This window comes from Diadema antillarum, unplaced genomic scaffold (assembly GCF_040938485.1).
Source record: "Diadema antillarum isolate AM-2024a unplaced genomic scaffold, OU_Dant_1.0 seq00002122_RagTag, whole genome shotgun sequence".
NCBI classification, from domain to species: Eukaryota; Metazoa; Echinodermata; class Echinoidea; order Diadematoida; family Diadematidae; genus Diadema; species Diadema antillarum.
In genome coordinates this window covers 131,834-142,500 of record NW_027272762.1, presented here as the reverse complement: position 1 = coordinate 142,500, position 10,667 = coordinate 131,834, and positions in this window count along the sequence as shown.

The window sequence follows — 10,667 nt, the reverse complement described above, 5'->3', positions numbered from 1 at the left end:
TTCGTAGAAATATCGACGCGTTTAATCTATTACGTAATCATGTAACCGACCATGAACAGCATTAAAGGTCCTGTTTACCTTTGGGAACGGTGATTTTAAAAAAAAAATCAATATATGACATTTAATGCATATGTGTAGGTCTCTTGTACCACAAAACATTCTATCATATAAAATTTTCGCGATAAAGCCTAAAATATAAGGAGATATGTGTATTTTTCTCAATAAACCGTAACTGTAGACGGTTTAGTCTGGAAAATATTTTTATTACAACTATTGTTCACATTTTGTTTATTTAACTATATTTAACATCGATTTTACCGATTCAAATTTTACAGTGGTTGTTTCTATCCCTAACTCACATCTTAGAACTATTTTTGATAAAGCACTAATGCTGGGTTTTTGTTTCATCTGCAAATGGTTAATTATACCTTTAACTGTTCACCTGTACCTCGGTGCGAAAATATGTTGTCATGCCTTGCTGATCAGTGAAACAGGTGAATTTACTTTGTGTAAACCTTTAGTGAAAGCTGACAAACCTCTCCTTTCCCTTTCTCCTTTCTACTATCCTATCTCTAGGTGATACGCAAGTCATCCCTCCCTCCTATTCTCTTTCCGATGTGTATTATGTACGGGGGCTGCACGCATATCAATACACGCTTATGCTGTAGCCCCACCGTATTATTCATTGTTGTATTGCTTATACGTTTTGCTGTACATTGTGTAAAGGCAATGAAGAAGAAATATTCTGTGAACAACTTATGTTTATGTATGCATAGGCTATGTACATGTGCATGTATGTGCATATACAATGATAATACAGAAACCAATAAATCAAATCAAATCAAATCAAATCAAATCAAATCAAATCAAAAACACAATTCTGGGGGCATATCATTATCGTTATCATCATCAATATAATTTCCACGTATCGATTTATTCAGATTCAGATTCAGATTTATTCAACACTTTCAGTAAAAAACAAACAAACAGAAGAATACAGAAAAATTGACAACACCATAATAACAAGAAAAGAATGATCACAATAAGCATCAGTACGATAATACAATACATTTGAAAGTGTTCGGAGACAGACAGAAAGGCTATGCCTTATATAAAAGTCCTGTCCCCATACTATTTCATTCATAAGATATTAAAGTATTGAATGAATACATTTCTTTATGAGTTAATACACACATACATACGCGCACACACACATACACACACTGACATATTTTACAAGAAAAAAGTTTATCACACCATTTCGGCATACTGATTTAAAACATGCAATCTTATTTTTCTCTTAAACACATTCAGCGATGAACTCTGTCTTATTTCGACCGGAATAGCATTCCAAATTTTGGGTCCATTAAAAAATATAGAATTATATGATGGCATAGTTCTGGCATAAGGCAATGTAAATCTATCTTTGATTCTCATATCATATCTTCTATTATCACTCATTTGAAAATGAGTTTATACACTTGAGTCGCAAGGATTTACTTGTGTGTAATGTCTATCCCCTTGAAAGCAGGCATTGTACAACCCAGGATGTCTTACCGAAGCGTTGTAGTATAATCATATTCCCCATTAAAAGTGTAGCGTCAAAAATGCACTTCGCAAGGCCTAACGTTCTTTGGAAGGGGTTGAAAAAGGAGACATTTCGTTCATTCATCATTGAATTGGCTTGCGGGAGTGTGACAAAATTAAGGGAAAATATTTTCAGGTTTCAGGTTTCAGGTTTATTTAACACTTCCATAAAAACAAATCAAAATATAACAGAAAACATTCAGCATTACAATCAATTAGACTACACAAAAGCATTATCATTACAACAACATTCACGAGAAGTATAACAAAACAAAATGATTGGATAGTGTTAGGAGACAAGCAGAAAGGCACAGCCTTATATTTAAGCCTGTCTCCAGAAAAAATATACACATATATTATAACAAATCATATCATGGAAATATTTTTGATAGATATAAAACATCTCAATTTCAGCAAGTTGAAACATGGCTGTACACACCTATCAGATACACACACACACACACACACATACGCACGCCTACACACAAACGGCCTAACAATCAGAAAATTCAATGTATTGATTTAGAAGGTATAACTTGTATCTCCTTTGGAATAATCGTAATGATGTGCTGCCTCGAATATCAGGAGGAATTCCGTTCCATATTTTAGGTCCATTGACAAATATCGATTTTTGAGACGGCAAGGTTCTGGCAAAAGGAACACTATATACGTTAACATTTCTCATATTATATCTACTCTTAGTATATAACTTAAAATAATCTAATAAACTTTTAGGAATCATATTGTTAAAACACAAATACATAAATATTGCACACTGATAAATATAAATATCTTGAAACCTCAAAAGTTTCAATTGGTAAAATATTGGAGTAGTATGGGCATAATAATCACTGTGATTTATCGAACGAATAAGTTTCTTTTGAAGCAATAATATTCTATTCACATTTGACATACTAGAATTGGCCCATATTACCGAACAGTAATTCAAATGCGGGAGAGTTAAGGTATTATACAATATAATCAAAATATTTTTAGGTAAAAACTTCAATCTGGTAAAAACTCCAACATTTTTGGCTAATTTGTTGCAGATGACCCGAGTGTGCTCATTCCAGTTCAACTTATTATCAATTATAACACCAAGAAATTTTCTTGAATTAACCTGCTTTATCATTACATCTTTAAATTTAATCTGTATATCACATATATTAATCTTTCTATTGGTAAACATTATATAATTTGTTTTATTTACATTTATCATAAGCCTATTACAATCAAACCAATCAACAAGTTTACTAAATTCCTTATTGAAATTACTTTGAAGTACATGATGATCATTGTCGGACATAAACACACTCGTGTCATCCGCAAATAATATCATTTGTAATTTATTAGAAACATTGACTATGTCATTAATGTAGAGCAAAAAAAGGAGTGGGCCCAAGATAGATCCCTGGGGCACACCGCATCTTATTGACATCATTTTTGATTCTACAGCTTCAGAGGTCACAAACTGTTTACGATTACTTAAATAACTTACAAACCATTTCAATACTACTCCACGAATTCCATACAAATAAAGCTTATATAATAAAATATCATGATTAAGAGTATCAAATGCCTTACTTAAATCTAAAAATAACCCTATCATTACATCTCTATTATCAAAAACATTTACAACTTTATGAACAAATTCAATAATGGCAGAAGATGTGGACTGACCTGCCCTAAAACCATATTGACTATTTGTTATGATATTGCACTTATCCAGAAATTTTACAATGCGTGTATATGCACACGTTTCTAAAATTTTTGAAAACAACGGTGAAATAGAGACGGGACGGTAATTCGATATCTGTTCTTTTTCTCCACCTTTAAAAATAGGGATAACTTTTGCAATTTTCATTTTATCAGGAACAGTACCTGTAGTAAATGACAAGTTGATTATTGCACATATTGGGATACACAAAATATGAATAACTTTCTTTACAATAGCTACATCAACATTATCAAAACCAGGACTCGTATCTTTTAATTTACACACAATATCAATAATCTCTTTTGGAGAGCATGGCAAGAAAAAGGCACTTGATGGGTTTTTATGAACATATTGCATGCATTTGTCGTGTTCTATATCATCACATTGTCCTGCCACACTTTCCCCAATGTTAATAAAATATTCATTAAATGCATTACTTATTGCACATTTCCCAGTAACATCTTTATCATTCCAATGAACAGTCGTGGGTAGTACATTCTTCTTAACTCCAGAGCCAATAATGCCATTTATTATCTTCCATGTGCTTCTAATGTTGCCAGATGCGTTTTCAAATTTCTCTTTAAAATAAAATCTTCTTGCATTTTTAATTTCTTGGGTTACATAATTTCGTAATACTTTATATCTGTCATATCTCTCTTGAGTACGTTTTCTCAAATATCTTTTATACATGATATACTTTTTATGACATAACTTTCTTAAATCCTTATTAAACCATGGCTTGTTTCTGAACTTTTTTTCACCAATCTTTTTCAAAGGAAAGCACAAATTATAAATATACTGAAATTTCTTCAAAAATTCATCATAGGCTACATTAACATCGCTAACATTTACAATCCAATTTACCTCATTTACCTCTTTCACAAATTGACAAACATTATCATCATTTATTACATGCTTATATATTGGATCCGAATTATGAAAATGTAACTCTAGATGAGAAAAAGAAAATATTGGAAAGTGATCACTTATATCTGCCAATAATATACCAGTAAACATATCCTCTAAGTCATTAGTAAATATGTTGTCCAGTAAAGAGGCTGTACTATTTACCATGCGAGTTGGGCTATGAATAAGTGGGTATGTGCAATTTACCATACAAACATCTAAAAAATCAGCTGCTTTTTGACAAACAGAAATATTCAATAAGTTAATGTTAAAATCTCCTAATATATAAATCAACTTGTTTTCTTTATTTACAGTCATCAAAATTTCATTCAAAATTTCAGTAAAAGATTGCACACATTGATCTGGTGGGCGATATACAGCACCGACTACGATATTCTTATCAAAAATTTTTATCTCGATAAATATAGACTCAAAACATGGAACATTCATATTTAAATCATATCTACACTTAAAATCTAATTTGCTGTTTATATATAATGCAACTCCTCCACCCCTCCTGTTTTCTCTACCATTACACTCAAAATTATACCCATTTATATCAAAATATGAATCTTTAGATCTTAACCACGTTTCAGAAATACCTATGATTGAAAATTGTACATCAAGAACATTAAGTAATGACATCATATTATCAAAATTTTTATTCATGCTTCTACAATTCACATGCAGGCAAGAAAATGATTTTTCAGACATAATCTTATTTTTGTTGAATTCATCAGGAGTATAAAAGGCATACGAGGGTTCAAAGTCTTCATCATTACTGTCATTTGGAGGAGATAGATATTGAGATACTGCTTTCATATTATATTGTTTCAGAGATTGTAAGAGTGATTTTTTGTCAGGCACCATTACAACACACATACACAATACACACTTAAAATTGCGTTCAATACACCAACACACACACACACACACACACACCTACAGATTAAGATAACTAATTAAGCACGATTATTCAAAACATGAAAACACTTTAGAGAATGAAAGAAAGAAAATCTGTTGTACCTGGAGATTTCACTGTTTTTTATCAAAATGTTGTATAGTGAATAATTTTGAGAATACATGAATTAATATAGCTGTTTTTTTCGGTTTTACAACATATCTAGGTCTCTTCTGGAATGGATCACTTTCTTTGTGGAATGTCCGCCTGCAGAGTTCAACGCAACAAACACCCGCCCGTCCATGGTCCACGCGTGCTGTATCTTGCTGTTCGGCGTCTTCATGTGGTGAAATGCTTCCCAGAGAAGAGCTCTCCTTGCATCGGTGAGATCCTCGTACAGGCTGACGCCTTTGTTCTTCCCTCTGGCTTCCTTGAGCTTTCTTTTGTTGCTGAACAGAAGTTGGCGGTACTTGTATGACGTAAGTTTGACAATGATTGGTCTTGGTTTCTTGGCAGCACCTTCAGGAGGGGGATTCATCCGTCGGATACGGTGACTTCTGTCTATGGCAGATGGGGGAAGGTCAACACCCATTGTCTCCCGAGCAACGCGCATAATGGTCTCGTCGGTATCTTCGGGTTTACCCTCTGCTTCTGGAATGCCGAAAAATCTCACACAGTTACGTCTGGAGTATTGTTCTTGTTCATCCAGTTTCCTTTTGAGAGAAGCTGACTCTTGTCTGTGCGACTCATTTTCTTTTTTCAGATCCTTGATTACCTTTTCACACCTGTCTATCTTGTTTTCCAGGTCCAGCAGTTTACTCTCCTGCTGTTCCAGACGAGTGAACACCTCATTCAGCTTTACTTCCACCGCCTCCATTACAGCCGCCTTTATCACGGAAAGCACTTCATTGTCTTGAAGAATTTCTTTCACAAGCGCTTTTGTGTTTCGGAAATTTCGGAAATTTCGGAAATGTTTCGAAAATAGTGGACTGTGGGACATATTTTTTTTTCAATCGACCATGGATCAATACAGCCACACGTTAATAATTAAGGTTACAAGTTTTGCTCTACAATGTTTCTAGAGATAGCAATCACACTTTCCCTACTTCAAAAGACTAGATCACATGCGTAATTCTAATTTATTACTTACAATGTTCACATTCGTTCATATTTTAACGCCGTTTGTATGAATGAACAATACATGCGTGTATATATTTTTATGCAAGATAATATGTTTCAGTCCCATCACACTTTTTCGTTTGTGTTTTTCTTTATAAGAATAGAAACAGCTAGAAATATCATCGATACAAAATTGTATCGTCTTGCTTTGCACATAAGGCTGTGTGTATGTCAACTCTCGTCCATGTGATATACAGTGAACATATTTTCACTTTTCTAGCCTCATGAAAGGATAATAATAATAATAATAGCTGGATTTTATATAGCGCATTTCACACACACTTCAGGGTTTCAATGTGCTTTACAGACTATTATTACCCCGGTCACTGGATACATTATTTCCAACCAGCACTAACAGTGCTCATTCTCCACTCCCTGGGGAGCATTCCAGCCAGTCGCAGCCATTTTACAGGCGCGCACATGCTGATAAACCAACATAAGCTTTCTCATCCTACCGGGTACCCATTTATACTCCTGGGTGGAGAGCAGCAATGTGGATAAAGTGCCTTGCTGAAGGGCAAACGTGTCGGGCTTGGTATGGGCTCGAACCCACGAACCATACCACGCTCATACTTGGAAGGATACTTGACTTACACCTTTCAGAAAGCAGGAGAATAATGCAAGCCGATGGAATGTGTACTTTTCATGAAGATATGACATTTTGTGGAATTTTCCGTATAATATTATTTTCTTTATGTTGTTGTCCATATAATGACGTCATGAAGTGTAGTATTCGCCATACCAAGCAATGACGGCAGCGAAACATGTACTTCATTTCGATCACTTCTGCTTCTTTTTTACTACAATGTATAATTACGATAAGGTTCTCAATTGTTGTACATTCTTTTGATACATAATGTTTTGTTTACCTTATTCTCTGTTGTCAAAAGAAGTGTGACTTATATGTTTTGTCGAAAAATGAAATAAACTTTGACTTGACTTGAAAAAAAAACTTTAAGAAAATTTTAACTTTTGAATCGATTGTCCAATTTTCCTCAAACTTTCCTTGGTGTGCATATTCTATTAATAAACGTATGAATTAATATTGCTGCTTTCACTCAATCCACATTATCTTATAATTTGGCTTAAGTTCCTTCAAAGTTTTGATCATAAATAAACAGGCGCAATAAAACTGTTCAATAAGGTACAGAATGTCGACGTAAGCGTGTTTCAAAGACCACAACATTAATGCAAAGAAAGAATACAAGAGTATCAAGAAATCAGACATAACGGATTTCCCGATTTAGCACCCCACTACCACCCCCTCCTCTTGAAAAAAGAAAGAAAGAAAAATAAATGGTCTTTGGGATTAATGTAGCAAAGCTATTTCATTTCATTTCATTTCATTTCATTTCATTTCATTTTTTTCCAATTCCAGGAAAAAACAAAAAGAAAAAAATATGCAAACATGAGCACAACGTTTATCACAAATAAACAGGCGCAATAAAATTGTTCAATAAGGTACAGAATGTCGATGTTGTTATGTGTTTCAAAGACCACAACATTAATGCAAAGAAAAAATACAAGAGTATAAAGAAATCAGACATAACGGATTTCCCGATTTAGCACCCCACCACCACCACCCCCCCCCCCCCCTTGAAAAAAAGAAAGAAAAATAAATAAATGGTCTTTGGGATTAATGTAACAAAGCTATTTCATTTCATTTCATTTCATTTCATTTTTTTCCAATTCTAGCAAAAACCAAAATGAAAAAATATGCAAACATGAGCACAACGTAATTGTATAAACACAAAGTTATCAAAAATATTTACATGAGCTCGTAAATTGCTCCATGATAAGATAACAAACTTTAAACAAAGTCACATAGAAGTAATTGACGTTGTATAAAATAATCGGTAATTAATTATAGGCTGTTGGAAATGGAGGGGACCGCTAAAAAGATTACCTTGTATATTGCTGTCCCCCTTAGAAAATTCAAAAAGAATAATAACACTCACAAAATGTGAGCAACCCTTGCTGCTGCTGAAAAAAATGAGGACAAAAGAGTGCTCAGAAAAACGCAGAAGTAAATGGGAGGGGCGTGGGGGGGGGGGGACGGAAAAACTTAGAAGACGTTACTCTATGTGAACAAACGAAATACAAGACATTTAAAGAATGTACCTGACAAAACAGAAACAAGCGGTATATGTGATCTTCACAGCGCAGAAGTGCCTGAGGCTAGTCAGGAAGAGGCAATTTGCGTCTGAAAAGGAAAAATAATGTACATGTATGTATCCCTACATGTATACACATTGTATATGCGAATGTCAACAGGCATTAGCAATGGTGAGCCTCAGATGAGACTTGTACTGGTGAGAGATTTCTGGTGGGTGTTTGTTTGCTTTGTGCATTCTTTGTCTTTTAAAGGCATAATTTACCATTTGCAGATGAGACAAAAACCCAACATTAGTGCTTCAAAATAGTTCTATCATGTGAGTTAGGGATAGAAACAACAAATGTAAAAAATTGAACCAGTATAATCATTGTTAAACATACAAAATTTGAACAGTAGTTATAATCAAAATGTTTTCAGACTAAACCGTCTACAGTTATGGTTTAATGAGAAAAATAGTGATATATCCTTATATTTTAGGCTTTGTTGCAAAAAAAAAAAGATCATATGGTAGAATGTTTTGTGATAAAGCTGACCAATATAGATGTGCATCAAAAGTGATATCTTGAATATCTTTCATTTTTGTTTATTTAAATCACTGCTCCCAAAGGTAAACAGGACCTTTAACCTACCTCAGATAAAGCAAAATAAACGATATAATGAACAAAGCAGGAACTGCGGGAGCCCGCTATATTTTTCAACGAACAGGAAAAAAAATTACAGCCGAGTGTCTGTTTACTGTTGAACAATAGTTGGCGCTGTTATTCCTCGATTGTGACAAAACTGATCTCTCCCTACCCCCCCCCCCCCTTCATAAGCCAGTTCGAGGTTCCACCTTGCGCATGAGCAGAAAAAAGGTAATTTATACCAACAGGGCATGTTGGTTTTTAAATTCACTGAGATAAGCCTATGCGATGTCAAGTTCCTATCGCGTAAAAATTTTCGTATCCTAAAAAAAAAAAATAATAATTAATTATAATACTAATAATAATCATAATGATCATAATGATAAAAATAATAATAATAATAATAATAATAATAATAACAATAATAATAATAATAATAACAACAATAATAATCTCATAACATTAGTAAAGGCGAACTTGATTAATTTAGGCCTACATTCATTGTTTATTTGTAACAAACAATTCCTAAATCTTGATAAGACTTAATGCGTTGTGTTTCCAACAAGAAACAGAACAATACCCAGTAACCACTCAAATATTTGCATAAGAGGCCACATTATTGTGTCAGTGGTGGATAACATAACATTTCTTGGTGTCACATTAAATGAATCTCCCCGAAAGCCTCACATAGGCCTAGGCCTAAATTCCATCTCACTCAAAATATCAACATCATCAACAACAACAACAACAACAACAACAACAACAACAATAACAACAACAACAAAACTCTTGGTATTCTTGGAGGATTAAAGCACATTCTACCCGAAACCGGCATATTTGAAATATTACATAACAGTTACATTGCCATATTCACGTCTACACACCTTCTCCAGTGGCGGATCCAGAGGGGGGCGCAACTGGCGCACGCCCCCCTTTAATTTTCGTAAAAAGCAAAAGAAATAAAAAGAACAACAATGAAATGAAACCCGGAAGTGGCACCAGAAATATTAGTCACGCCCCCCCCCCCCCCCCCCCCCCCCTTTACAGAATTCCCGGATCCGCCCCTGTTCTCATACACTCCGATCACAACACCAACTACTTCTTCTAGTCCCCCGCTTCAAAATTCAGTACTACGGCTCTATATAGTTCCTTCTCTGTCGTGGCGATCACCCTCTGAAACATTTTACCCGTCTCTGTCCGTACTACACCAACTCAATATACTTTCAAGACTGGACTCAAAACGCAACTATTTAATCAATACTTTTGTGATTTATCATAGCGTTTCATATCATAAATTTTGTAGTGCATGTATTTTGTAACTGTATACTGTTAATATTGAAATAATTATTGTAAAGCGCATAAACACATTATTGTACCACGCGCTATTCAAGCAGAATGTATTACTATCATAATCACTATTTGAATTATTGTAATATTACTTGGGGTCATATAGATACAGAAGTCAACTTCGGAAAATAGACCTACTTCAGAAAAAGATGATCAGAACGAGATATAACGGATTCTCACATTAACGCACACACAGACAATATTTTCTCAGCTTCGTGTGCTCCCATAACTGATTCAATATCATATAACTCTTTGGTTTTTATGTGTATGCTTCATGCTGGAGTATTGCCA